General features: G+C 36.5%; 1 non-coding gene across 1 annotated transcript; it reads left to right on the forward strand.

Moving 5' to 3' along the window:
- The first annotated feature begins 3,250 nt into the window (after nt 1-3,250).
- LOC141715554 (small nucleolar RNA R71) lies at nt 3,251-3,357 on the forward strand. The gene has a single exon (XR_012572312.1). It is a non-coding gene; the product is annotated as a small nucleolar RNA R71 (small nucleolar RNA).
- The last annotated feature ends 3,856 nt before the right edge of the window (nt 3,358-7,213 follow it).

The raw sequence follows: 7,213 nt of genomic DNA on the forward strand, positions 1-7,213 counted from the left end.
TCAGCTACTTGATTTTCAACACCTTTTATGTCTTGTATCTTAATATCAAACTCTTGAAGCAGAAGAACCCACCTAATTAAGTGTGGCTTTGCATCCTTCTTGGTGATTAAGTACTTTATGGTTGAATGGTCAGTGAAGACAACCACTTTTGTTCCCACAAGATAAGAGCGAAACTTGTCAAAGGCAAACATAACAGCCAGAAGCTCATTTTCAGTCACTGTATAATTCAGCTGTGCTCCTATTAAAGTACGACTTATATAGTAGATCGGATGAAATACCTTGTTCTTTCTTTGCCCCATTACTGCTCCCACTGCATAGTCACTAGCATCACACATTAATTCGAATGGCAAGCTCCAATCCGGTGCTATAATGATAGGTGCTGAAATTAATCTCTGCTTTAACTCCTCGAAAGCCTTTAAACATGCTTTATCAAACTGAAAGGGAGTGTCATTTTCCAATAACTTGCAAAGAGGCTTAGAAATTTTTGAGAAGTCTTTGATCAATCGTCTGTAAAAACCGGCATGTTCAAGAAAACTTCGAATATTCTTGACTGAAGTAGGAGGAGGTAGCTTCTCAATAACCTCAATTTTGGCCCTATCAACTTCAATTCCCTTCCTTGAGATTTTGTGACCCAATACGATACCTTCTTTCACCATAAAGTGACACTTTTCCCAGTTAAGTACAAGATTGGTTTCTTAACATCTTTCCAACACCTTACCGAAGTTACATAGACAATCATTAAAAAAATCTCCATACAGAGAAATCATCCATGAACACCTCTATAAATTCACCAACCATGTCAGAAAAGATAGCCATCATACATCTTTGAAAAGTCGGAGGAGCATTACATAAGCCAAATGACACCCTTCGAAAGGCAAAAGTACCATAGGGACATGTGAATGTAGTTTTATGTTGATCCTCTGGAGCTACAGTTATCTGATTATAACCCAAGTACCCATCAAGAAAATAATAGTACTTTCTCTCTCTGCAAGTTTGTCCAGCATTTGATCAACAAAAGGCAATGGAAAGTGATCCTTTCTAGTGGCCTTGTTCAGCTTTCGATAATCAATACAAATTCTCCAACCAGTTACTGTTCTGGTCGGAATTAACTCATTGTTTTCATTCTTTATCACAGTGAGTCCACCCATCTTAGGAACACATTGTACATGACTAACACATGAGCTATCAGAAATCGGATAAATGATACCTGCATCAAGCCATTTAATAATCTTTTTCTTCACCACCTCTTTCATGATAGGATTTAAGCGACATTGTCCTTCAATGGACCCCTTAGCACCATTTTCCAACAAAATTTTATGCATACAGAGGGAAGGGCTAATACCTCGAATATCTGCAATAGTCCACCCAATAGCTTTCTTGTGCTTTTTAAGAGTCTCCACCAATTTCTCTTCTTGTGCATCAGATAGTTCTGCGGAGACAATAACAGGTAAGGTGGAAAAAGGTCCCAAATAAGCATACTTCAAATGAGAAGGAAGAGCCTTCAACTCCAACTTCGGTGCTTCATCAATAAATGGCTTTGGAATCTTGAATTCCTTTGAAGATAGCTCGAGTGATTCAAAGCGACCTTTAGTTCTTACACCTTGTGAATTAGCTTCCAACCAAGCTAAAAGATCAACATCATCAACTTCATCTTTAGATGCATTGAGAAATAGTTGCTCCAGAGGGTCGTGTGAAGAATTGAACTCTAGGTTTTCAGAAACAAGTTCATCAACCAAAGTGATCGCTGAGCAAGATTCTACTTCATCAGAATATTTCATAGCCTTGAAAACATTAAACGTCACCTTATCATCTTGAACTCTCATTGTTAGTTCTCCATCTTGCACATCAATCAACGTTCTTCCTGTAGCAAGGAATGGCCTACCCAAGATAATGGGAACTTCTCGATCTTCGTCATAATCCAAGATAATAAAATCAGCAGGAAAGATGAATTTGTCTACCTTGACCAAAACATCTTCAATCTTTCCTTCAGGATGAGCAAGAGATCTATCTGCCAGTTGAAGAGTGACAGTTATAGGTCAAACTTCTCCAACTCCCAGTTTCCTGAAGACAGACATAGGCATCAAGTTAATGCTAGCTCCTAAATCACACAATGCCATGCCACAATAAGAATTTCCAATAGTGCAAGGGATAGTGAAACTCCCTGGGTCTTTCATCTTTGGTGGTATTTTATTCTGCACGAATGAACTACACTCTTGTGTTAGAGCTACTATTTCAAACTCTCCCATTCTTCGCTTCTTCGTAAAAATGTCCTTCATGAATTTCACATAGTTAGGTATTTTCTCAAGAGCCTCAATAAGTGAAATATTGATGTGAAGCTGTTTTAGAACATCCAGAAATTTATTGAACTGAACATCTTGCCTCTGCTTTTGAAACCGTTGAGGGAATGGTGGTTATGATTGAAGTGTTGGAACAACCTTAGAAGTTTGAATACCACTATTGTCAGAAATCTCCTCCTCATTTTCAGTTGTAGATGAAGCATCTTCTTTGGAATTAGATTTAGTATTCTCCAAGACTTTTCAACTCTTCAATGTCATGGCTTTGCAGTGCTCATTCCTAGGCTTTTCAGTGTCGCTAGGGAGAGTGCCTTGTGGTCTATTTCTCAGCTCATTAGCTAGCTATCCAACTTGATTCTCCAAGTTTCTCAATGATGCCGCTTGACTTTGGATGAGTGCATCATTATTAGCCATGTACGCTTTTAACATATTTTCAAGAGAAGAGGATTGAGATGCTTGTTGAGGCAACTGTTGTTGAGCTTTTTGGGAGAATCCAGGAGGATTATTCGGCCTGAAAGCATTTGCTGAATTTCCAGAAGTAGCCCCTTGATTGCTCCAAGAAAAATTAGGATGTTGTGTCCAAGATTGATTGTAAGAGTTTGAGTAAGGGCAACCCTTATTTTGATTCCCAACATAGAAAACAGATTCTGGATTTAAAGGACAATTGTCGTAAGTATGCTCTTCACCACAATACACACATGACATATTCTTGATGTGATTAACCTATGAATTCCTTGATTTCCCCATAGATTGGTTACCTCCCATAGTCAAGCTCTTGAGCATATTCTCCATGGATGACATTTGAGCTCGCATTGAGGTCACAACATCGACCTCATATATTCCAGCTACTCTTTTTCCAGATTGAGCTCTATTAGTTATCCACTGATGCATCCACCATCAATTTTGTTTGAGCATTAAGACCATTATAGAATGTCTCCATCTGAATGTAATGAAGAAGACCATGATATGGGCATTTTCTGAGTAATGCCTTAAATCTCTCCCATGCCTCGTATAAAGACTTATCATCCAGCTGGTGAAAAGAATTAATCTCATTACGGAGCTTTGCATTTTTGGTAGGAGGAAAATACTTCATCAAAAAATTTTCTGCCAAATCACCCCAAGTAGTCACTGAAGATGGTGCAATAGAATTCAGCCAATCTCTTGCCATGTCTCTCACAGAATATGGAAACAACTTTAATCGTAAAACATCATCTGCGACTTCAGAAAGTTTGAAAGAATCATAAACCTCGACAAACAACCGAAGGTGAAGATGAGGATCCTCAGTAGCCATCCCACTAAATTGACCGATAGTTTGCAATATCTGAAACATGACTGGCTTTAGCTCAAATTTTGTTGCTTAATAGTTGGTTTGACAATTCTAGAAGTCAACTCATCAACACGAGGTTTCCCATACAGCCGTATAGCACTATCTCTATCATCCTTCACCATGCCATTGGGTACCAAATCCTGGTTATTAACCGGTTCACCCATGACAATATTTGCTTCCTTTACTCTACTTTGCACTCTTCTCCGTGCTTTAAAAGTTCTCTCAATTTCAGGAACAAAAGCAACTAATCCTGAGGGTTCTTCGTTCATACACAAAGAAACCTGATAAGAAACAATAATTACTCCCGTTAGTACAGAAGTAACTAAAACCAAACTGCAAGAAAATTAACTTCGCAATTAACAACTAAAACAGTCCCCGACAGCGGTGCCAAAAACTTGTTGCATAAAATACTAATGTGCAAGTGTACACAATCGCAAACAAGTAATATAGTAGTAATACCAGTTGTCGTACCTCAAGGACTGTATATTTGTATTAAATTGCAAGTAATATCTAACAATTCAGTTATCGAGCACAAAAAGTGTTGAAAATTTTTATATCTAAACTAATTAATAAAAACTAAAATAAACAACTAAAATTAAACTAGCACAAAAAGTTGATAGAGATTCAAATATGAGAAGATAAGTCAGGATAATTACTTCCCCCTAACACGTGAAAATTGGTAAAAGAGTTGCGATGTACTATAAAAATTCCACAGTTCACTAGCTAGAATTCATTGGTCATAGGTTCCTCTCGAAATCATTATGGTATAATTCCTATCAAATAAAATAACATATGTCTATGCCAATTTACTTTTCAGAATAAAATTAAGCACCAATTCACAAAGCTATGCATGGTCACAATATATGTCTATACCGTAACAATATTATAATCACAAGATATAAGCATGCATCATTCAAGTTTTATGTCTATTAACTATAACCCTCTCGGTATTATAATTAATTCAATAACCTACTACAGTTGATCAGACAATAGCAAGTTTAAGCATGAAAAGCACTTGAACGAATAAACTGTAGAACTGCATACAATACTCTTTAACAAAGCACCAATAATCCCATGTCAGGGTTCCATAAAAATCCCAACTTTAATAAAATTAGTTTATAATGAAAATCATAAAAACATCCAAGATTTGATAACACATATTCATAATGAAAAAGTGAAGGAGAGAATTCAAATCACAAAGATGGAGAAAAATAATTCAAGTGAACGTCTTCAATGGTTGTGTCTCCTTCCTCGGGCTTCTTCTTTCTCTCTCTATATTGTGTGTCTCTCTTTTCCTTATTCTAAATCCTCATATCCAGATTAGGTCTGAATAATAATAGTAATATCTCTAATAAAAGTATTTTTAATGAATTAAAGCAAATACAAGGAGATTTCCCAATTAGAATTGAATTCCGAGAAAGTGAAAATTTGTAGTTGACTTTTGGGCTCTGATTCTAGGCTGATTCGGCTGAATTATAAATTCAAGACCAATTCTAAATTGAATCTCTTCTCATAAGCTTTCCATGGGCTGTTGAATCATCAGAATCGGACTTCTAGAACTCCAGATATGGCCCAAACAGTGTAGACTGCGCAGCTGGCCCATAAAATCCGATTTTTAATCAAATTAAACTCCAAATCTGATTTTATAAACTCCAACCCTTCCTTTATTTTATCTCCTTGATACCTACAATAAAACATTAATATTTATTAAATAAAAATCCAAATCAATGCAAAATAACCAAAATATAGGGACAATATTAAGATAAAGTGCACACTCATCATTGTTCCTCTTATCAGAGTTTGAGGAACTGGAGCTTTTTTTGGAAAATCTTCTCCCTTTCTTGAAGTTTCTGTAGACCGTCTTCTTGAAACTTTTAACCAGTAGGGCAGCCATTTGATCCATATCTTCATTGTTGTTACGATCACTATCATTATCTAATTCAGTATCAGGATTTGAGTCATCATCAGAATTTGATGATTCAGTATCTGACTTAGAAATCATGGCTTTCCCTTTGGAGTAGCTTTTCCTCCAACCTTTCTCCTTTGGCTTCTCTTCAACTTTGAGTGCAACTGGTCTAGATTTTGATCCTTTTCTCATGCTCCTTTGCTCCATCTCTAGTTCATGAGTTTTCAGAACTCCATAGATCTCATCTAGAGGTGTGATGTCGAGTTGATAGTTATCCCTGATCGATGTGACTTTAAAGTCCCACTTTTCAGGAAGAGCAAGTAGGAACTTCAAGTTTGAGTGTTCCAAATCATACTCTTTATTGACAAGGGATAAGTCATTCAGCAACTTCTGAAATCTGTCATAGATCTCAGTTAGGGATTCATTGTCCCTTGAGTCAAAGTGCTCATATTCATGAGTAAGCAATGTCCTCCTATTCTTCTTGATAGTTGTTGTACCTTGACACTTTACTTCTAAAGCATCCCATATCTCTTTTGCTATTTTACATCCAATGACTCTATTGGACATAACACTATCAAGACTGTTGTGCAGGATATGTCTAACCTTAGCATCCTTCATGATTGATGAGATATCTTCAGGAGTGTAGTCCTTCCTATCTTTGTCTATCAACTTCTATGGTTCTCCTGCAACCGAAACAGCTACCTTCATTGGTTTATGAGCACCATCATAGATCCTGCTTAAGTATTCAGCATCTGTGGCTTCCAAACACATGGCCATATTGACTTTCCAGATTGGATATTCATGCAATTTCAGGATGGGCACCTTGATTGCTTCATACCTACTCATGTTACTGCTTATCTGTGATGTGGCTGGGGGTTGTGGCTTCAGATCCAGATTCTGTGTTTCTTCTTCTCCTTTGTCTGACATGGTTGATCAATCTTCAGATCTTAAACTGTTTGTATGTTAACAGCAAGTTTTGATACTAATTGTTAGGCCCTTAATAAACAGTAGAGGGGGTGAATATAGTTAATACGATCAACTATACAAAGCTTCAACAGAATCAAAAAGTTTTTATATAAATCTTATAAAAACTTATTACATAAGTACTCTCTCGAAAGGATGAACAAATATCCTTGAGAGCTGTTAGGTTATGCGAAAGATATAACAATGTCGTAATGTATATAACATGAACCTAAACTATGCTTTTATAGAGCACAGCTACCAATGTATAAGGAATCCTATTCTATTAACAACAAGGAAACCTATACTATTTCTTCTGAGATAAAGTCCCCCACCGCCTTGAAATTCCTGTTTCCTTTTCCTCTTCAAAGATCAACTGATGTGACAAATACTGATCTCATCATCCGTTGACATCATCATCCATCGAATACCAACACCTGTTGATGTCATCATCATCCGTTGATGCTTATACTCGTCATCCGTTGATGCTTGTAATTATCATTCGTTGATGCTTCTGATAGTTTCTGTTTGATATCATCAATTACTCCTAAAACACTAAGCCAGAAATAGAAAGATTTGATTATCTAAAAATAGGGTTTAGTACATGTTGTGTAATAACCAGTGTTTATTGTTCTATAAAATAAACACTGGATGCTTTGTTAGTAGAAATAATTTATATCAGAAAAATCTTGTATTCTCTCAAGGAAGAAGCTAAGCTCTTTATCA

This window comes from Apium graveolens, chromosome 3 (assembly GCF_009905375.1).
Source record: "Apium graveolens cultivar Ventura chromosome 3, ASM990537v1, whole genome shotgun sequence".
Classification (NCBI taxonomy): Eukaryota; Viridiplantae; Streptophyta; class Magnoliopsida; order Apiales; family Apiaceae; genus Apium; species Apium graveolens.